Genomic DNA, 23,786 nt, shown 5'->3' on the forward strand with positions numbered 1-23,786 from the left:
GACATTAATTAATTCTATCTCATTGCCCAATTTCAGGTCGAGTAGAGCCTGCTCTCTGGTTAGCTTCAGAACTATCCCAAAAACATTCTATGAAATATCAATCCAGGCTACCTTTGCCCATCTGATTTTTCCAGTCTATATGTAGATTAAAATCCCCTATGATTATTGCTCTACCTTTCTGAATAGCTCCCATTACTTCTTCCCTTGTACCCCGTCCTACCGTGTGGTTAATGTTAGAGGTCCTGTTCACCACTCCCACAAGTAACGTCTTGGCTTTATCATTTCTCATCTCTACCCAAGCAGCTTCTCCATCCTGGTTTCCTGAACTTAGGTCATTCCTCTCTATTGCGCTAATATCATCATTAGTTAACAGAGCCACCCATCCACCTTTTCTCAGCTTCCGGTTCTTCCTAAATGCCATGTACCGTTCAATATTCAGGTCCCAATCTAAGTCATCCTGCAGCTATGTCTCTGTAATGGCTATCAGATTATATGTATTTTTTTCTATTTGTGGTATCAGTTCATCTGTTTTGTTTCGAATGCTACATGCATTCAGATACAAAGTCTTTAGTTTTGTCCTTTTATTATTTTTGTAACCTCTAGGCTAATATTCTGATTTACTCTCATATTTGTACTCTCTCTCCCTTCCTGTCATGGTCTGTTTATCATTTCCCATATTCATATATTTCTCTCTTGCCTTGTCTCTACTCTTTGATTTACCACATCTTCCCAAATTTGATCCCTTGCCCCCACTATTTAGTTTAAACCCTCTCTACTTCTAGTTGTGTGGCTCACTAGAACAGTGGTCCCAGCACAGTTCAGGTGCAGACCATACCAACGGTACAGCCCCCACCTTCCCCAGTACTGGTGCCAGTGCCTCACAAACCAGAACCCACGTCTACCACACCAGGCTTTCAGCCATGCATTCATTTCTCTAATCTTATTTGCCCTATGCCAATTTGTACGTGGCTCAGGTAATAATCCAGACTAGCTCAAGTAAACATTGGTCCCTTACAGGATGACACTAGGGAATTAATAATGGGAAACAAGAAAGTGGCAGAGACTTTGAACAAATATTTTGTATCTGTCTTCAGGGTAAATGACACAAAAAGCATCCCAAGAGTAGCAGAAAATTAAGAGGAACTTAAAACAATCACTATCACTAGAGAAAAAGTACCAGGAAAACGAATGGGACTAAAGGTGACAAGTCCTCTGGACTTGATGGCCTGCATCATTGGGTCTTAAAAGAAGTGGCTGCAGAGATGGTGGATACGTTGGTTGTAATCTTCCAAAATTCCCTAGATTCTGGAAAGGTCCGACTGGAATGCCACAGGGATTAGTGCTGGGTCCTTAACTATTTACGATCTATATTAACGGAAATGGCAGAGTGGTAACGAGATTTAGTATGACCGAGGTGGGAGTAATGCACTGTCAATTCAGTCCCATTACTCCACAGGTCACAGCACATTATTAAACTTTCCCCCAATCAGAAATTAGTCAAATTAAACACTTTATTAACCCCAGAATAAAATACATCAAATCAGGTATATTTAAACAACAACAAACTAATTATTTATTCATAAACTAAATATAAACAATACTGAGATAAATCGATGTCTGAAAAGGCTTTATAACTTCTTATTCCTCCTAACCCTCATACACACACACACACATATATTCACAAACCAATGGTTAACTGGTTCTAAAATAATGTTTTAAATTTGAGCTGTTTCTTAGGAATAATAAAACAACTGGGTTTTTTGTCCTCGTTGGTTGCTTTCCCAGATCAGTGAAGTGTCCCAGAGTCGAATATTCAGATGCCACTCGAACTCTCCAGGTGAGTTGATGAACAGTCTGGAATGGATAGGCTTTCAAGGCACTTTGGCTGCAGTGGGCATCACACAGATCTTTCAACAAGGAGTATAACAAAAGGTCTATTTAGATTTTGAATTAGCAGTCTATCAGTAGAAACTTAACTGAGTTTCTAGACTCCCAGAAACACAAAAGACAACAGAAAGTCATTCCTGAGGGAGAGACTTCTTGGAGATGAGTGGACAAAGGAATTTGCTACTTCCAATAATGCAAAGATTCCTTTCCAAGCGTTGTTTCCTCTTTAGGCAAAACACAGCCTGTAGGCAATGTAGATTTTCTGCTGAGAGAGGAGACAAATCCTTCCTTCAGGGAGAGCACGCTTTGCTGGTCTGCCAGATCAAACCAGTTTTAGTTTAGTTTATGTTTAGAGATACAGCACTGAAACAAGCCCTTTGGCCCACCGAGTCTGTGCCGACCATCAACCACCCATTTATACTAATCCTACACTAATCCCATATTCCTACCACATCCCCACCTGTCCCTATATTTCCCTACCACCTACCTATACTAGGGGAAATTTATAATGGCCAATTTACCTACCAACCTGCAAGTCTTTTGGCTTGTGGAAGGAAACCGGAGCACCCGGAGAAAACCCAAGCAGACACAGGGAGAACTTGCAAACTCCACACAGGCAGTACCCAGAATTCAACCCGGGTCGCTGGAGCTGTGAGGCTGCGGTGCTAACCACTGTGCCACTGTTCTGCTAGTTCGTAGCTAGTTCTTACACACAGTCAAACTGATACAATATGACATGGGACTGCATCTCCCTTGCTGTTGCTTAGGAACAGGCTTGCACTTCGCACACACCCTTCCCAGAGATTAAAATTTCTTTCGGTCTTAAAGGCACACAGAGTCCCCTTAATTTTTTTTTTTTAAAACTGCTCTGACACACTGGACTAATAATCTAGAAGTCCAGGCTTCTTCCCTGGAGACATGGGTTCAAATCTCACCATGGCAGCTGGCGGAATTTAAATGTAATCAATTAATAAAAAATCTTGAACTGAAAGCTAGTCTCAGTAATGTGCCATGAAACTATCATCAATTGTTGTAAAACCCCACCTGGTTTACTAATGCCCTTTAAGGAAGGAAATCTGCTGTCCTTACCAGATTTGGCCTACATGTGACTCTAGACCACAGCAATGTGGTTGACTCTTAACTGCCCTATGAAATAGCCTCGCAAGTCATTCAGTTGTCAAGGGCAATGAGGGATGGGCAACAAATGCTGGCCTTGCCAGTGACACCCACATCCCATGAAATAAAAAAAATGACTTAGATGAAGGGACCAAGTGTATTTTAGCCAAATTTGCTGAAGATATAAAGAGAGGGCAGAAAGCACGTTGTGAGAGGACGCAGTCTTCAAAGGGATATAGATAGGTTGAGTGAGTAGGCAAACATTTGGCAGATGGAGTATAATGTGGGAAAATGTGAAATTGTCCATTTTGGTGGGAAGAATAGAAAAGCAGATTATATAAATGGAGAGAGACTGCAAAGTACTGCAGTACAGATGGATCTGGGCGACCTTGATGTGAACCACAAAAAGTGAGCTTGCAGGTACAGCAAGTAATAAGGAAGGCAAACAGAATGTTGGCATTTATTGCAAGGGGGATGGAGTATAAAAGTCTGAAAGTCTTGTTACAACTGTACAGGGTACTGGTGAGATCACACCTAGAGTTTTGGTACAGTTTCGGCTTCCGTATTTAAGGAGAAATATACTTGCATTGGAAGCAGTTCAGAGAAGGTTCATTAGGTTGATTCCTGGGATGAAGGTGTTGTCTTATTGGAAAAGTTGAGCCCATACTCGTTGGAGGTTAGAGGAATTAAATGTGATCTTATCGAAACATATAAGATTCTGAGAGGGCTTGACAGGGTGGATGCTGAGATAATGTTTTCCCCTCCAGAGGTAATCTAGAACCAGGGGGCACAGTTTAAAATGAAGGGGTCTACCACTTAAGACAGAGATGAGGAGGAATTTCTTCTCTGAGGGTTGTTAATTTTGGAAAGCACTTCCCCAGAGTGCAGTGTAGGCCCGGTCATTGAATATATTGTCATTGTCCTGAAATATTTCTTCCAGAAATATGCGGTTTGCCTTTAAGGCTTGCAAAGAAATAGTATTGCATTAAGATGCAGCAAGCCTCGGGAGTTATAGGAAGGTGCATTTTCGTTGCCTTAGAAACAGCCATTTGGAGACTGCAATTCAAAGGGTGTACTGGGAGTGCGTGTTAAGTGATACATGTGTTACCATTCAGTTTTGAACTGGCTTTTTAGTTGAAGATAGTTTGTTCTAACAGAACACAGACACAGAGGACACAGACACAGACAGCTGGTGTTAGTACCTGGAAAAAGAGCTCTCTACCATTTAAACTGAAGGAAGAGGATTTTTGTCCGTTTAATTACCTCAAAATTCTAAAATAAAAGCCAAGCCAGAACAGAGATCTCTGGTAATTTAAACTGGAGGAAGCAAAGTTAGACTGTGACAATCTATTATCCGTCAAAAACTCTAAAGTCAGATTGAATCTGCTGAAAGTCTTTGCAAGTCGTTAATTGTTGAAATTCGCTGGAGAAGGAAGCAACATTCGGTGAGGACTTCAAGCAACAATGGACTTAATTTGCAAGGACTCTAATTTTTTTCTATTTTAAATGTCGTTTATATCTTCATAGTGTTTAAGAATTTTTTTTAATTAAACAGTTAATTTGTTGATTTAAAAGCACCTGGTTTGGTTAGCCTCATTTGGGGGTTAATAGATGGTACAATTTGGCTGGGTCTTTCTTTCATTTGGGAAGTTTATAAATGATATGTTAGGCAATCTGTGAATTATCAGTGCGTGTCTCCCACCACAATCAGAATAATATATTTTGATTGGGGATTTTGACAGGAGCGGTCAGTCGTAACATATTTATCGGGTTTCTCATCTGCGATTTGAATTATATTAGTTGGGGGGCTCGCTCAAGATTTGAATCACAAATTAATTGGGTTTCTGGATTTTAATCATATCTTCAAGGCTGAGTTGGACTGATCTTTGATCTACAGGGGATTTAAGGGTTACGGGGTGGGGTGGAAGGGGTCAGGCAGGAAAGTGAAGATAAGGCCACAATCAGATCAGCCATGATCTTATTGAATGGTGGAGCAGGCTCGAGGGGCTGAATGGACTTCTCCTATTTCTTATGAATGAAAGTTCACTAAATTGCCTCCTGAGATGGGCACAGTCTAGAAGGAGAGATTGAGTAGAAAGAAGCCTATACTCTTTGGAGTTTAGAAGAGGTGATCTCATTGAAACATATAAAATTCTTAGAAGGCTTGATAGGGTAGATGCTGAGAGGCTGCTTGCCCTAGCTGAAGAGTCCAGAACTAGAGATCATGGTAGCAAGATAAGGGGTGGTACATTGAGAACTGAAATGAGCAGAAATTTCTTCAGTCTGAGGGTTGTGAATCTATGGAATTCTCTACCCCAGGCGGCTGTGGATAATCAGTCAATGAGTATATTCAAGACTGAGATTGTTACACACAATATACATCAACAAATTTGAAGCCCATGGAATAAAAGGGACATTGACAGCACGGATATGAATTTCCTGAGCGACAGGAGATAGAGAGTAATGGTGAACATTTGTTTATCGGGCTGGATCAAGGTATAAATGGTGTTCCCCAGGGGTCAGTATTGGCAGAGGGACCTGGGGTATATGTGAACAAATTGTTGAAAGTGGTGGGGCAGGTTGAGAAGATAGTTGTAAAGGCACATGGGAATCTGGGCTTTATAAAAAGAGGTATAGAGTACAAAGCAAGGAAATTATAATCAACCTTCATAAATCACTGGTGTAGCCTCAACTGGAGTATTGTGCCCAATTGTGGGCACCACACTTCAGGAAGAATCTGATGGCTTTCGAGAGGATGCAGCAAAAGCTTTACGGTCCTGGGGATCAAGGACTTCAGCTACATGGGTAGATTGAAGAAGCTGGGTTTCTTGCCCTTAGAGGAGGTTGAGAGGAGATTTGATAGCGGTGTTAAAAATCATGAAGAGTCTCGACAATGCAGATAGAGAGAAACTTTACATTGGCAAAGGGTTGCGAACTGGAGGACACAACTTTACGGTAAATGGCAAAAGGGCCAAAGGTGGCATGAGGAAAAACATTTTTACACAGCAGGTGGTTATGATCTGGAACACACGGTCTGAAACATGTGGTGGAGATAGATTCAATCATTAGAACATTAGAACATTACAGCGCAGTACAGGCCCTTCGGCCCTCGATGTTGCGCCGACCATCTGACCTACACTATTCCATTTTCATCCATATGTCTATCCAATCATGACTTTCAAAAGGGAATTAGATAAGAATCTGAAGAGGAACAAAATTGCAGGGCTACAGGGAACGGCAAGGACATGGGAGTAGCTAAATTGCTCTCAGAGAACTGACACTGAATTAGCTGAATAGCCTCTTTCTGTGCAGTAACCATTCTATGATTCTATACAGCAATCGATTTCCTGCTGTCAACTGCAGAGATCCACAGCGTGCCATAAACTGCAGTGTGCAATAGGAAAGAAATGGAGCAGTGTTAATAATAAAGAATTATATCACTGGGAGTGGCTGGGTGGTGTCCCTGTGAGTTCAGTCCCATCGAATAAACAGCTGTCAGTTGCTGTATTGAACTTTGAGGTAAAATAACTGGTAATTTAGAGAATGGAATGGGGTTTGTTGGGATCTGGGAGGTGCTGCTGTGGGGAGGGAACGGCCACAGGACAGGCTTTATCCTCAGGTAGAAAGGAGGAAACAGCAATGAACAAACGAACAACAGGAATGTGGTGACCTGGGACTCAAATTCATGATATTTGTCTATATTTGTCTCATTTTCTGTTCTGTCATAGTTAGATCTTCTGGTGAATGACAGAGTGATGAGAAAGGTCCACAGCTGGAAGTAAACAGGGATTGTAGACAGGTGAACCAGCACAGGATTGTGAGAGCACCAACCAGAGAGAACCCTTTTAACAAAAGCTTTTTGAACATTTCGTTGAATTACATGTACTGCTCTACCCTTGTCTAGTCTCTCATACCTCTTCAAAGAATTCAATGAGGTTGGTTAAGCAAGTTTTCCTCTTCTGAAATCCATGCTAAATATTCATTGATATATTTTTGCTTTCTCTATGTTTTCCTATTTTGCCCTTCAGAGGGAATCTATGTTTTTCCTGCCACCAATTTTAAGCTGACACAGAGAACTGAAGCATTTAACTGGGGACTGAATATAGTTCACTCTGGTGTGGTGGAGGCAGCTTCAATTGAGGTATTCAAAAGGGAGTTGGATTAGTATCTGAAAAATAAGTATGTACAGAGCTACAGGGAGAAGCCGGGGGATAGCACTAGGTGAATTGCTCCTTCAGAAAGCCAGCACAGACACAATGGGCTGAACGGCCTCCTTCTGTTCTGTAAACATTTGATACTATTCTATGAAATAGAGCCAATCAACTTAAAATCTACTCATCTTAAACCATCTAAATCTGTAACTATTGACAGTGTCAGGCAAGCCCCCTACCTGTCAAGAATGAGGACAATTAATTTTGCCACAAGAACATTGATTTTGGACTGTTGGTGAAGAAAGAACTTGATTTTAAAAAACAATTGGAAACTTTGACTGCAGAGAGACATTAGCATATCAACAGACAGTACTTCAAAGGACAAAAGGGATATTCCCTGTTCCACCTTAATCCACAATGGACTTTGATTGCCAGACGTTGAAGGCGGAAAGGCTAGCATTCCAGGTTAACTGCTAAAATGGCCAAATACACAAACAGACGTGGTCGGACCAGTTTGGTCACATGATTAACTGACTTGGAGTTTTTTGAATTTGAACTTCCGACAAGGAATTTGAACTCAGACAGTTGTTTGTTCCTGTGGATTAAGACCTCTCTCCTGTCTACTCTCATCAGCTTCGGAAACCTTTGAAGACACTTGAACCCCAAGGGAGAAAGGTCTTCCACAATGAACAAGGTTTAAGAGGAACAAAAACAAGAAATACTGGAATCACTCAGCAGGTCTGGCAGCATCTGTGGAAAGAGAAGCAGAGTTAACGTTTCGGGTCAGTGACCCTTCTTCGGAACTGACAAATATTAGAAAAGTCACAAACATCTCCGCTCAGTCCGCAAGCAGGACCCTGAGCTTCCGGTTGCTTGCCATTTCAACACTCCCCCCTGCTCTCATGCTCACATCTCTGTCCTGGGATTGCTGCAGTGTTCCAGTGAACATCAACGCAAGCTCGAGGAACAGCATCTCATCTACCGATTAGGCACACTACAGCCTGCCGGACTGAACATTGAGTTCAATAATTTCAGAGCATGACAGCCCCCCATTTTACTTTCATTTTTAGTTATTTTTTCTTCCTTTTTTTTACATTCCTTTTTACATTTTTTACAATCTTTTTTTGCATTTATTTCATTTCATCTTAGTTTGTTCAGTTTGCTTACCCACTGTTTTTTTCAGGTTGTTTTTCTTCAGGTTTGCACTTGCTGCTGTTCAATATTCAGTGTATTCACACCAAATCTGTACTAATGCTTTGTCTTTCAACACACCATTAACATATTGTTTGCCTTTTCTCCGTGACCTTTTGGTCAGCTATGTGGCCCGGTCCAATCTGCACCTTCTCCTTTGTTATCTCTTGCCCCACCCCCACCTCACTTGTTTATAATCTGTGACTTTTCTAATATTTGTCAGTTCCGAAGAAGGGTTACTGACCCGAAACGTTAACTCTGCTTCTCTTTCCACAGATGCTGCCAGACCTGTTGAGTGATTCCAGTATTTCTTGTTTTTGTTTCAGATTTCCAGCATCCGCAGTATTTTGCTTTTATTTAAGGTTTAAGAGGAATACTGGGTCTCAATGAAAAGCAAGACAACCTACTATCGAGGACCCTACAGAGAGCTCAAAGCACAGTAACAAAGAACCTCTTCAGAGATTGCCTCAAACCTCTCCATTTTATTTTTCTTCTGCTCTTTTCTGTCACTATTTGCATGTGTGGATCACATGTGCATGCCAGTATAGGTGCGTGGTATATCCGCAGGCATTAACTGCATTAGAGTCTAAGTTTAAAGTATAATAAATTTCACTTTTCTTCTTTAAACTCAAGAAAACCTTGTGTGGTCATTTCTTTGCCTTATAATTGGAAAGCTGCGAACAAGGATTCACCAAAAGGGGGAGCGTAAAACAAAGTGTGTTTAAAATTAATCCCTGTCACAATAAGACAAGGTGAAGACCAGGTAAAACATTCCTGGACACCTTTCTCACCTGGTCCTAACATCAGTGACCATTTAAATTACTGTTAAAATACTCATTTGATTGCAAAATATAATCAGGTTCGCGATACATCCAAAATACCTAATTTGAACAAACATTTTGTGAAACTCCAGGAAGTGTTTAAAGCGCCGAAACATGGTACGTTTTTAAGTTTTGCTAAAAGCAGTTTTTAAAAAATTCACTCATGGGATGTGGACGTCGCTGGTCAGGCCAGCATTTATTGCCCATCCCTAATTGCCCTTGAGAAGGTGGTGGTGAGCTGCCTTCTTGAACCGCTGCAGTCCATGTGGGGTAGGTATACCCACAGTGCTGTTAGGAAGGGAGTTCCAGGATTTTGACCCAGCGACAGTGAAGGAATGGCGATATAGTTCCCAGACAGGATGGTGTGTGACTTGGAGGGGAACTTACAGGTGGTGGTGTTCCCATGTATGTGCTGCCCTTGTCCTTCTAGTTGGTAGAGGTCGTGGGTTTGGAAGGTGCTGTCTAAGGAGCCTTGGTGCGTTGCTGCAGTGCATCTTGTAGATGGTACACACTGCTGCCACTGTGCGTCGGTGGTGGAGGGAGTGAATGTTTGTAGATGGGGTGCCAATCAAGCGGGCTGCTTTGTCCTGGATGGTGTCGAGCTTCTTGAGTGTTGCTGGAGCTGCACCCATCCAGGCAAGTGGAGAGTGTTCCATCACGCTCCTGACTTGTGCCTTGTAGATGGTGCACAGGCTTTGGGGAATCAGGAAGTGAGTTACTCGCCACAGGATTCCTAGCCTGCTCTTGCAGCCACAGTATTGATATGGCTACTCCAGTTCAGTTTCTGGTCAATGGTAGCACCGAGGATGTTGATAGTGGGGGATTCAGAGATGGTAATGCCATTGAATGTCAAGGGGAGATGGTTAGATTCTCTCTTGTTGGAGATGGTCATTGCCTGGCATTTGTGTGGCACGAATGTTACTTGCCACTAATCAGCCCAAGCCTGGATATTGTCCAGGTCTTGCTGCATTTCTACACGGACTGCTTCAGTATCTGAGGAGTTGTGAATGGTGCTGAACATTGTGCAATCATCAGAGAACATCCCCACTTCTGACCTTATGACTGAAGGAAGGTCATTGATGAAGCAGCTGAAGATGGTTGGGCCTAGGACATTACCCTGAGGAATTCCTGCAGTGATGTCCTGGAGCTCAGATGATTGACCTCTAACAACCACAACCATCTTCCTTTGCACTAGGGATAACTCCAGCCAGCAGGGGGTTTTCCACCGATTCCTACTGACCTCAGTTTTGCTAGGCCTCCTTGATGCCATACTCGGTCAAATGCTGCCTTGATGTCAAGGGCAGTCACTCTCACCTCACCTCACGAGTTCAGCTCTTTTGTCCATGTTTGAACCAAGGCTATCATGAGGTCAGGAGCTGAATGGCCCTGGCGGATCCCAAACTGAGCGTCACTGAGCAGGCTATTGTTAAGCAGGTGCCGCTAGATGGCACTGTAGATGACACCTTCCATCACTTTACTGATGTTTGAGAGTAGGCTGATGGGGCGGTAATTGGCCAGGTTGGACTTGTCCTGCTTTTTGCGTACAGGACATACCCGAGCAATTTTCCACATTGCCGGGTAGATGCCAGTGTTGTAGCTGTACTGGAACAGGTTGGCTCGGGGCGTGGCAAGTTCTGGAGCACAGGTCTTCAGTACTATTGCCGGAATGTTGTCAGGCCCCATAGCTTTTGCAGAATCCAGTGCCTTCAGTCGTTCCTTGATATCATGTGGAGTGAATCAAATTGATTGAAGACTGGCATCTGTGATGCTGGGGACTTCAGGAGGAGGCCAAGATGGATCAGCAACTCGGCATTTCTGGCTGAAGATTGTTGCAAATATTTCAGCCTTATCTTTCGCACTGATGTGTTGGGCTCTGCCATCATTGGGGATGGGGATATTTGTGGAGCCAGCTCCTCCAGTTAGTTGTTTAATTGTCCACCATCATTCACACCTGGATGTGGCAGGATTGCAGAGCTTAGATCTGATCCATTGGTTATGGGATCGCTTAGCTCTGTCTATCGCATGCTGCTTACGCAGTTTGGCACGCAAGTAGTCCTGTGTTGTAGCTTCACCAGTTTGACACATCATTTTGAGGTATGCATGGTGCTGCTCCTGGCATGCCCTCCTTCACACTTCATTGAATCAGGGTTGGTCTCCTGGCTTGAAGGTAATGATAGAGTGGGGGATATGCTGGGCCATGGGGTTACAGATTGTGGTTGAGTACAGTTCTGCTGCTGATGATGGTCCACAGCGCCTCATGGATGCCCAGTTTTGCATTGCTAGATCTGTTTGAAATCTATCCCATTTAGCACGCTGGTAGTGCCACACAACAGGAAGGAGGGTATCCTCAATGTGAAGGCGGGACTTCTTCTCCACAATGACTGTGCGAAGGTCGCTCCTACCAATACTGTCATGGACAGATGCATCTGTGGCAGGCAGACTGGTGAGGCCGAGGTCAAGTATGTTTTCCCTTCTTGTTGGTTCCCTCACCACCTGCCGCAGACCCTGTCTAGCAGCTATGTCCTTTCGGACTCGGCCAGCTAAGTCAGTAGTAGTGCTACTGAGCGACCTTGGTGATGGACATTGAAGTCCCCCATTTAGAGTATTTTCTGTGCCCTTACCACCCTTAGTGCTTCCTCCAATTGCTGTTCAACATGGAGGAGTACTGACTCATCAGCTGACGGAGGGCGGTAGGTGGTAATCAGTCGGACGTTACCTTGCCCATGTTTGACCTGATGCCATGAGACTTCATGGGGTCCAGAGTTGATGTTAAGGACTCCCTGGGCAACTCCCTCCCTACTGTATACCACTGAGCTGCCACCTCTGCTGGGTCTGTCCTGCCAGTGGGACAGGACATACCCGGGGAAGGTGATGTTATTCTCTGGGACATTGTCAGGTCTGATTCCGTGAGTATGACTATGCAGGCTGTTGCTTGACTAATCTGTGGGACAGCTCTTCCAACTTTGGCACGAGCCCCCAGATGTCAGTAAGGAGGACTCGCGCAGAGTCAGTTTAACGGCCGAGCCACGTGAGCGTGAGCGGCCACGCTGCCGGAATGGGGCGGAGCTCAGTTTGTCCCCGGCCTGCCCTATTGGTGGAGGAGGTTGTCAATCTGCACACCCGTGACAGCAGGCGGAGCGGATAGGTGGAGCTGCGTTTCAGGTGATTAGTCTGCACTTGGTCTGCAGGAGGGAATCCCCTCGGTAATGTGCAGCATTGTTAATAATAATACCGCCTTTTTATTCCAGGTTTATTAATTGTTTAATGTAAATTCCACCGGCTTCCATGGCAATGTTTGAACTGATGTTTTCGGAGTATTAGACAGATTGTCCAGTCTCATTCTCACCATCTCCTGTCTCACCCTGTAACCTTTGTGTCCTGTCTACAGGACCAGTGTTTCTCAGAGTAAATGGGACTTTCTCTTACCTTTCTCCCCAGTCGATCTAAAGAAGCTCTTTGAATGGGAAGGGTTCTCTCTGGTTGGTGCTCTCACAATCCTGTGCTGGTTCACCTGCTGTTGTTCCTCAGTCTACAATCCCTGTTTACTGTCAGCTGCAGAACTTGTTCATCACTCCATCATTCACCAGGAGATCGAATTATAACAAAACAGAATGAGAACAATATTGAGGGTCTGAAGGAGAAAGTCAATTTGTTCAATTCCAATCACTGTCTCGTGGACTTTCAGCAAATCGTCAGAGTTTGGGGGCAGAAATGTGCTGTATCCACTCTGCATTTGAAACAACCCTCGTTGGCTGACACACAGTCTGATCACACTGGGTCCATCCTCCCCGGGTTACACACAGTCTGATCACACTGGGGCCATCCTCCCCAGGTTACACACTGTCTGATCTCACTGGGTCCATCCTCCCCGGGTTACACACTGTCTGATCTCACTGGGTCCATCCTCCCCGGGTTACACACTGTCTGATCTCACTGGGTCCATCCTCCCCGGGTTACACACTGTCTGATCACACTGGGTCCATCCTCCCCGGGTTATTCACTGTCTGATCACACTGGGTCCATCTTCCCCGGGTTACACACTGTCTGATCTCACTGGGTCCACCCTTCCCGGGTTACACCATGTCCGATCTCACTCGGTCCATCCTCCCCGGGTTACACACTGTCTGATCCCACTGCGTTCATCCTCCCCGGGTTACTCACTGTCTGATCTCACTGGGTCCATCCTCCCCGGGTTACACACTGTCCGATCTCACTGGGTCCATCCTCCCCGGATTACACACTATCCGATCTCACTGGGTCCACCCTCACCGGGTTACACACTGTCCGATCACACTGGGTCCATCCTCCCCGGGTTACACACTATCCGATCTCACTGGGTCCATCCTCCCCGGGTTACACACTGTCCGATCTCACTGGGTCCATCCTCCCCGGGTTACACACTGTCCGATCTCACTGGGTCCATCCTCCCCGGGTTACACACTGTCTGATCTCACTGGGTCCATCCTCCCCGGGTTACACACTGTCTGATCTCACTGGGTCCATCCTCCCCGGGTTGCACACTGTCTGGTCTCACTGGGTCCATCCTCCCCGGGTTACACACAGTCCGATCACACTGGGTCCATCCTCCCCGGGTTACACACTGTCCGATCTCACTGGGTCCATCCTCCCCGGGTTACACACTGTCCGATCTCACTGTGTCCATCCTCCCCGGGTTACACACTGTCCGATCTCACTGGGTCCATTCTCCTCGGGTTACACACTGTCCGATCTCACTGGGTCCATCCTCCCCGGGTTACACACTGTCCGATCTCACTGGGTCCATTCTCCTCGGGTTACACACTGTCCGATCTCACTGGGTCCATCCTCCCCGGGTTACACACTGTCTGATCTCACTGGTTCCATCCTCCCCAGGTTACACACAGCCTGATCACACTGGGTCCATCCTCCCCGGGTTACACACTGTCCGATCTCACTGGGTCCATCCTCCCCGGGTTACACACTGTCTGATCTCACTGGGTCCATCCTCCCCGGGTTACACACAGCCTGATCTCACTGGGTCCATTCTCCTCGGGTTACACACTGTCCGATCTCACTGGTTCCATCCTCCCCGGGTTACACACTGTCTGATCTCACTGGGTCCATCCTCCCCGGGTTACATACTGTCTGATCTCACTGGGTCCATTCTCCTCGGGTTACACACTGTCCGATCTCACTGGTTCCATCCTCCCCGGGTTACACACTGTCTGATCTCACTGGGTCCATCCTCCCCGGGTTACATACTGTCTGATCTCACTGAGTCCATTCTCCTCGGGTTACACACTGTCCGATCTCACTGGTTCCATCCTCCCCGGGTTACACACTGTCTGATCTCACTGGGTCCATCCTCCCCGGGTTACATACTGTCTGATCTCACTGGGTCCATTCTCCTCGGTTACACACTGTCCGATCTCACTGGTTCCATCCTCCCCGGGTTACACACTGTCTGATCTCACTGGGTCCATCCTCCCCGGGTTACACACTGTCCGATCTCACTGGGTCCATCCTCCCCGGGTTACACACTGTCTGATCACACTGGGTCCATCCTCCCCGGGTTCCACACTGTCTGATCTCACTGGGTCCATCCTCCCCGGGTTACACACTGTCTGATCACACTGGGTCCATCCTCCCCGGGTTACACACAGTCTGATCACACTGGGTCCATCCTCCCCGGGTTACACACTGTCTGATCTCATTGGGTCCATCCTCCCCGGGTTACACACTGTCCGATCTCACTGGGTCCATCCTCCCCGGGTTACACACTGTCTGATCACACTGGGTCCATCCTCCCCGGGTTCCACACTGTCTGATCTCACTGGGTCCATCCTCCCCGGGTTACACACTGTCTGATCACACTGGGTCCATCCTCCCCGGGTTACACACTGTCTGATCACACTGGGTCCATCCTCCACGGGTTACACACTGTCTGATCACACTGGGTCCATCCTCCCCGGGTTACACACTGTCTGATCACACTGGGTCCATCCTCCCCGGGTTACACACTGTCTGATCTCACTGGGTCCATCCTCCCCGGGTTACACACTGTCTGATCTCGCTGGTTCCATCCTCCCCGGGTTCCACACTGTCTGATCTCACTGGGTCCATCCTCCCCGGGTTACACACTGTCTGATCTCGCTGGTTCCATCCTCCCCGGGTTACACACTGTCTGATCTCACTGGGTCCATCCTCCCTGGATTACACACTGTCTGATCTCACTGGGTCCATCCTCCCCGGGTTACACACTGTCTGATCTCGCTGGTTCCATCCTCCCCGGGTTACACACTGTCCGATCTCACTGGGTCCATCCTCCCCGGGTTACCCACTGTCTGATCTCGCTGGTTCCATCCTCCCCGGGTTACACACTGTCTGATCTCACTGGGTCCATCCTCCCCGGGTTACACACAGTCTGATCACACTGGGTCCATCCTGCCCGGGTTACACACTGTCTGATCTCACTGGGTCCATCCTCCCCGGGTTACACACTGTCTGATCTCACTGGGTCCATCCTGCCCGGGTTACACACTGTCCGATCTCACTGGGTCCATCCTCCCCGGGTTACACACTGTCTGATCACACTGGTTCCGTCCTCCCCGGGTTACACACTGTCCGATCTCACTGGGTCCATTCTCCTCGGGTTACACACTGTCCGATCTCACTGGGTCCATCCTCCCCGGGTTACACACTGTCTGATCACACTGGGTCCATCCTCCCCGGGTTACACACTGTCTGATCTCACTGGGTCCATTCTCCTCGGGTTACACACTGTCCGATCTCACTGGGTCCATCCTCCCTGGATTACACACTGTCTGATCTCGCTGGTTCCATCCTCCCCGGGTTACACACTGTCCGATCTCACTGGGTCCATTCTCCTCGGGTTACACACTGTCCGATCTCACTGGGTCCATCCTCCCCGGGTTACACACTGTCCGATCTCACTGGGTCCATCCTCCCTGGATTACACACTGTCTGATCTCACTGGGTCCATCCTCCCCGGGTTACATACTGTCTGATCTCACTGAGTCCATTCTCCTCGGGTTACACACTGTCCGATCTCACTGGTTCCATCCTCCCCGGGTTACACACTGTCTGATCTCACTGGGTCCATCCTCCCCGGGTTACATACTGTCTGATCTCACTGGGTCCATTCTCCTCGGTTACACACTGTCCGATCTCACTGGTTCCATCCTCCCCGGGTTACACACTGTCTGATCTCACTGGGTCCATCCTCCCCGGGTTACACACTGTCCGATCTCACTGGGTCCATCCTCCCCGGGTTACACACTGTCTGATCACACTGGGTCCATCCTCCCCGGGTTCCACACTGTCTGATCTCACTGGGTCCATCCTCCCCGGGTTACACACTGTCTGATCACACTGGGTCCATCCTCCCCGGGTTACACACAGTCTGATCACACTGGGTCCATCCTCCCCGGGTTACACACTGTCTGATCTCATTGGGTCCATCCTCCCCGGGTTACACACTGTCCGATCTCACTGGGTCCATCCTCCCCGGGTTACACACTGTCTGATCACACTGGGTCCATCCTCCCCGGGTTCCACACTGTCTGATCTCACTGGGTCCATCCTCCCCGGGTTACACACTGTCTGATCACACTGGGTCCATCCTCCCCGGGTTACACACTGTCTGATCACACTGGGTCCATCCTCCACGGGTTACACACTGTCTGATCACACTGGGTCCATCCTCCCCGGGTTACACACTGTCTGATCACACTGGGTCCATCCTCCCCGGGTTACACACTGTCTGATCTCACTGGGTCCATCCTCCCCGGGTTACACACTGTCTGATCTCGCTGGTTCCATCCTCCCCGGGTTCCACACTGTCTGATCTCACTGGGTCCATCCTCCCCGGGTTACACACTGTCTGATCTCGCTGGTTCCATCCTCCCCGGGTTACACACTGTCTGATCTCACTGGGTCCATCCTCCCTGGATTACACACTGTCTGATCTCACTGGGTCCATCCTCCCCGGGTTACACACTGTCTGATCTCGCTGGTTCCATCCTCCCCGGGTTACACACTGTCCGATCTCACTGGGTCCATCCTCCCCGGGTTACCCACTGTCTGATCTCGCTGGTTCCATCCTCCCCGGGTTACACACTGTCTGATCTCACTGGGTCCATCCTCCCCGGGTTACACACAGTCTGATCACACTGGGTCCATCCTGCCCGGGTTACACACTGTCTGATCTCACTGGGTCCATCCTCCCCGGGTTACACACTGTCTGATCTCACTGGGTCCATCCTGCCCGGGTTACACACTGTCCGATCTCACTGGGTCCATCCTCCCCGGGTTACACACTGTCTGATCACACTGGTTCCGTCCTCCCCGGGTTACACACTGTCCGATCTCACTGGGTCCATTCTCCTCGGGTTACACACTGTCCGATCTCACTGGGTCCATCCTCCCCGGGTTACACACTGTCTGATCACACTGGGTCCATCCTCCCCGGGTTACACACTGTCTGATCTCACTGGGTCCATTCTCCTCGGGTTACACACTGTCCGATCTCACTGGGTCCATCCTCCCTGGATTACACACTGTCTGATCTCGCTGGTTCCATCCTCCCCGGGTTACACACTGTCCGATCTCACTGGGTCCATTCTCCTCGGGTTACACACTGTCCGATCTCACTGGGTCCATCCTCCCCGGGTTACACACTGTCCGATCTCACTGGGTCCATCCTCCCTGGATTACACACTGTCTGATCTCACTGGGTCCATTCTCCTCGGGTTACACACAGTCTGATCACACTGGGTCCATCCTGCCCGGGTTACACACTGTCTGATCTCACTGGGTCCATCCTCCCTGGATTACACACTGTCTGATCTCACTGGGTCCATCCTCTCCGGGTTACACACTGTCTGATCACACTGGGTCCATCCTCCCCGGGTTACACACTGTCCGATCTCACTGGGTCCATCCTCCCTGGATTACACACTGTCTGATCCCATCAGTGGAGCCGGAAATTCTCCATCTTCTCTACGAACTGTGGATTAATCAAACCAGACCAAACCCTGTGTTAACACTCTATATTAATACTATATCACTCTATGTTGATGCTATTTTACACGATATTAATACTGTACACAGTTGGAGCTGCAACTGTCCCTCACCGTCACTCAGAGACCAGTGAGCGCCGCCGATCTCTGAGAATAAAACCAAAAAGTGCAGGAAATACTCAGCAGGTCTGGCAGCATCTATGGAGAGAAAAGTCAAGTTAAATTTTCAGGTCTGTGACGTTTCATCAGAACAGGCAAAGGTTAGAAATGTAATAGCTTTTAAGAAAATAAAGCGGGGGTGGGGCAAGAGATAACAAAAGGGATGGTGTTGATCGGACAAGGTCACAGAGAATAATTGACAAGAAGTTGGGGGGGTGGGGCGTGGGGGGATAGACTTAATGGGAAAAGGGATGATGGAGCTGGGGGACAACCAATAGGAAAAGGGATGATGGAGCCGGGGGAGAGTCAATGGGAAAAGGGATGATGGAGGTTGACCTGTTTATCATTTTTTTCCTAAAATATACTTTATTCATAAAAATTTTATAAAATCCATTAAAATAAAGTTCAAATTTCACATTCCAGTTAAGTGCAATAGAGATCAGAATTCTTCGATATTGAAAAACATGAAATGCCTCACAATCCTTGCCACTCCATTTTAAATGCAATGTATTACATAGTAAAAAACATTTTGGTGTATACAGCCCGAGGGGTTTTCCATGGTTCCAACCCCTCAGTTCACTATGGCGGGAGGATCTTACTCAGTGGTCTTTCCCCATTGAGCCTTTGTGGCGGCTGCCCCAAGCTTTACTGCATCCCTCAGCATCTTGACCTGGACCTTGGTCTGCAACACTTGATCGTGGACAACTCTTTGCATTGGAAGACCAGCAGGTTTCAGGCAGACCAAAGAGTGTCTTTCACTGAATTGATGGTCCTCCAGCAGCAGTTGATGTTTATCTCAGTGTGCGTCCCCGAGAACAGCCCGTAGAGCACAGACTCCTGTGTTACAGAGCTGATCGGGATGAACCTCGACAAAAACCACTGCATCTCTTTCCACACCTGGTTTGCAAAGTCACATTCCAAAAGGAGGTGGGCAACAGACTCTTTCCCACCACAGGCTATGTCTTGGTGCTTGTTTGAAAGTTCTGGTGATGAGGCAGTCTGCCAAATGACTTTGGCAGTCTGCTCGAGGAACCATCCGACAGGATCCACCATCTCCTTTTCCCACAGGACCTTGAGGACATTCCATTCCATGCAGACCACTGCCTGATGAATTGGTGGTCAAAGGTGCTTTTCTGCACAAACTTTCCCACGAAGTATAGGTGGAACGGCATGGTCCAACTGGATGGAACGTTCCGCGGCAATGTGGCCAGACCCATCCTTCATATCACCGGGGACCGATAGAAACTTAGCACGTAGTGACACTTGGTGTTTGCGTACTGGGGCTCCACAGACAGCTTGATGCAACCGCACACAAAGGTGGCCATCAGGATGAGGGCTACATTGGGTAGATTTTTTCCCCCTTTATTCAGACGTTTGAATATCGTGTCCCTCCAGACATGGTCCAGTTTGGATTGCCAGATAAAGTGGCAGATGGCTCAGGTGACCGCCACGACGCAGGAGTTGGGTATGAGCCAGACCTGGGCCACATACAGCAACAACATGAGCACCTCGCACCTGATGACAAGGTTCTTACCCACAATGCTGAGAGAACGCTGCTCCCACATGCTCAATTTATGGTATACCCTGGCTACTCGCTCCTCCCAGGTTTTGGCGCATGCCCCAGCCCCACCGAACCATATCCCCAGCATCTTCAGGTAGTCTGACCTGATGGTGAAGGAGACAAAGGATCGGTCAGCCCAGTTCCCAAAAAACACGGCCTCGCTCTTACCGTGATTTACTTTGTCTCCCGAGGCCAGTTCAAACTGGTCGCAGATCATCCTTCCTAATGGACTCAGCAAAGGGTTCGATGCAGCAAACAAACAAGACAGGGGAGAGAGGACAGCCCTGTCTGAATCCAGATTGGATCAGGAAACTTTCTGATTCCCACCCATTGATTGAGATTGCGCTACTGATATTTGTGTGGAGCAGTTTGATCCAATTGTGGATTCCCTCCCCAAACCCCATTTTGGAGAGCACGTGCATCATGTATGTGTGCGATATCTTGTCAAAAGCCTTCTCCTGGTCTAAGCTGATGAGGCAGGTGTCCACCCCACTGTCCCGTACGTAGGCGATCATATCCCTGAGGCTATCAGCGATCTTCCTGCCGGGTACAGTACAGATCTGGTCAGGGTGAATCACCAACTCCTGACCCGACTGGTGATGACTTTGGACAGAATCTTGAGTCTACATTAAGCAGTGAGATGGGCTGCCAATTTCTGATTTTTGCCCTCTCCCCCTTCCGCTTGTAGATGAGGTGCCTTTCCTCATGGATTCTGACATGCTGCTGGCCAGAAGCATACTCTTGTACACTTCCAGCAGGTCTGGGCCGATCTAGTCCCACAGAGCCGAATACAACTCAACCGGTAAGTCGTTGCTTCTGTAGTGTCCAGTTTGCTGTCGTCACTGCCGGATTGTCCAGCTGTGTTAATGATGCGGTTGAAGTCACCACCTAGAATGACCGGCCTGGATGTCACAAGCAGCAGTGGGAGCTACTGGAGGACGGTCAGCCACTCGCTGCATTGAACCGGGGCGTACACGTTAGTTAACCGGAGTGGAGCATTGTTGTACATTACGTCTGCTACGAGGAGGTGACCACCCACCACCTCCTTAACTTCGGAGATGGTGAAGTTGCCTCCCCGCAGCTGAATACCCAGGCCGTAGAAACGGTAATCATTTCCCTCTGATCAGATTGATGGCCCGTGGGATCACCATTGTGACCATTGCCTGTAGGTGCTGAGGTGTGGAATTCCACACACCTGCAGAAACAGCAGGTTGGCTTTGACCTTGGCAAGGTAACCCAAGGTCGAAACACATCAGATAGTGGATTTAACACTGCACACATTAATGGAAACAATCTTTATACCCATTTAAAACTGGATGTTGTTTACCATACCAGGTATCCTTAGTAGTCCCAGTCCTTGGGTATGTTCCTGCATAGCCATAGTGTGCAGAAGCTGTTGCAGATGCATTGGGCTCAGAAACCCTTCTGGTCACTCACGGGGGGTTTGTTCTGCTGGGGTGACATCGGGGGTGGGAGGGGAGGGGGGCTCTTGCAGGCAGCGAGGTTTGGACTGTCCTCTGCTGCTGGTGTCTTTCCCCTCTGTTCCTCCTTGAGAACATTACTGCTCCCGGCTTCCTGGAGCTGTAGTGCATGGGACGCTTCGCTGCTCTCGGTCTCCCGGAACTGAGGTGCGCTTGGCATCTCACTGGGTTCAGCGCTTTGAGGTTGGGGCACACTGGGCCCATTGCTGCTTCCAGTGCCACGGAGCTGGTGGGGCTTTCTCTTCCAGCTCCTTTGCGTTCTGCCACTTCTTTTGCATGTGCCGTCTTTCCGGCCCTTCCTCATCCGATGGGGAGCAGCTGCCGTAGTCCGTCTCAGACGGTAGCCTCCTCTTGCCACTGGTTTGGGTGGTGACCTGTTCCTTTTTTGGGGGCTTCTTTGTGGTTTCCTTTTTGACGACTTGCCACAAATCCGTTTCTCCCTCTGCTGCCTCTGCCTCCATGGATTCTGTCACAGGGTAGGTGCTGGGTCACTGGTTGCAGCTGCCTCCCAGAATCACAGAATCGTTACAGTGCAGAAGGAGACCATTCGGCCCATCATGTCTGCACTGGCCCTCTGAAAGAGCAACTCCCTCAGTTCCATCGCCCCACCTTCTCCTCATAACCCTGCACATTCTTCCTTTTCATATCGGGAGGTGGTGGCGTACTGGTATTGTCATTGGACTAGCAACCCAGAGCCCCAGGTATTGCTGGGTTCGAATCCCACCACAGCAGAAGGTGGAATTTGAATTCAATTAATAAAAAATCTAGAATTTAAAGCTCGTCTAATGATGGCTATGAAACCATTATCGATTGTTGTAAAAACCCATCTGGTTCACTAATGGCCTTTAGGGAAGGAAATCTGCTGTCCTCACCTGGTCTGGCCTACAATGCGAGAAGTATAACAGGTAAGGCAGATGAACTTAGAGCTTGGATTAGTACTTGGAACTATGACGTTGCTATTACAGAGACTTGGTTGAGGGAAGGACAAGAGTGGCAGCTAAATGTTCCAGGATTTAGTAGCTTCAGGCGGGATAGAGGGGGATGTAAAAGGGGTAGGGGAGTTGCATTACTTGTTAAGGAGAATATCACAGCTGTAATGCCGGCGGACACCTCGGAGGGGTCGTGCAGCGAGGCAATATGGGTGGAGCTCAGGAATAGGAAGGGTGCAGTCACGATGTTGGGGGTTTTCTGCAGGCTTCTCAACAGCCAGCCGGAGATAGAGGAGCAGATATGCAGACAGATTTTGGAAAGATGTAAAGGTAACAGGGTTGTAGTGGTGGGTGATTTTAACTTCCCCTATATTGACTGGGACTCACTTAGTGATAAGGGCTTAGATGGGGCAGAATTTGTAAGGACCATCCAGGAGGGCTTCTTGAAACAATATGTAGATAGTCCAACTGGGGATGGGGCCGTACTGGACCTGGTATTGGGGAATGAGCCTGGCCAGGTGTTCGAGTTTCAGTGGGGGAGCATTTCGGGAACAGTGACCATAATTCCATACGTTTTAAGGAACTTGTGGATAAGGATAAGAGTAGTCCTCGGGTGAAGGTGCTAAATTGGGGGAAGGCTAATTATAACAATATTAGGCAGGAACTGAAGAATTTAGATTGGGGGCGGCTGTTTGAGGGTAAATCAACATCTGACATGTGAGAGTCTTTCAAATGTCAGTTGATTAGAATCCAGGACCAGCATGTTCCTGTGAGGAAGAAGGATATGTTTGGCAAGTTTCGGGAACCTTGGATAACGTGGGATATCGTGAGCCTTGTCAAAAAGAAAAAGGAAGCATTCTTAAGGGCTGGAAGGCGAGGAACAGACGAATCCCTTGAGGAATATAAAGACAGTAGGAAGGAACTTAAGCAAGGAGTCAGGAGGGCTAAAAGGGGTCATGAAAAGTCATTGGCAAACAGGATTAAGGAAAATCCCAAGGCTTTTTATACATATATAAAGAGCAAGAGGGTAACCAGGGAAAGGGTTGGCCCACTCAAGAACAGAGAAGGGAATCTATGTGTGGAGCCAGAGGAAATGGGTGAGGTGCTAAATGAGTACTTTGCATCAGTATTCAACAAGGAGAAGGACTTGGTGGATGATGAGCCTAAGGGAGGGAGTTTAGATAGTCTCAGTCTTCTCATTCTCAAAAAGGAGGAGATGTTGGGTGTCTTGCAAGGCATTAAGGTAGATAAGCCCCAGGGCCTGATGGTATCTACCCCAGAATACTAAGGGAGGCAAGGGAAGAAATTGCTGAGGCCTTGACAGAAATCTTTGCATCCTCATTGGCTACAGGTGAGGTCCCAGAGAACTGGAGAATAGCCAATGTTGTTCCTTTGTTGAAGAAGGGTAGCAAGGATAATCCAGGAAATTATAGGCCGGTGAGCCTTACGTCAGTGATAGGGAAATTATTA

Source organism: Heterodontus francisci, chromosome 28 (genome assembly GCF_036365525.1).
Source record: "Heterodontus francisci isolate sHetFra1 chromosome 28, sHetFra1.hap1, whole genome shotgun sequence".
Taxonomy (NCBI): Eukaryota; Metazoa; Chordata; class Chondrichthyes; order Heterodontiformes; family Heterodontidae; genus Heterodontus; species Heterodontus francisci.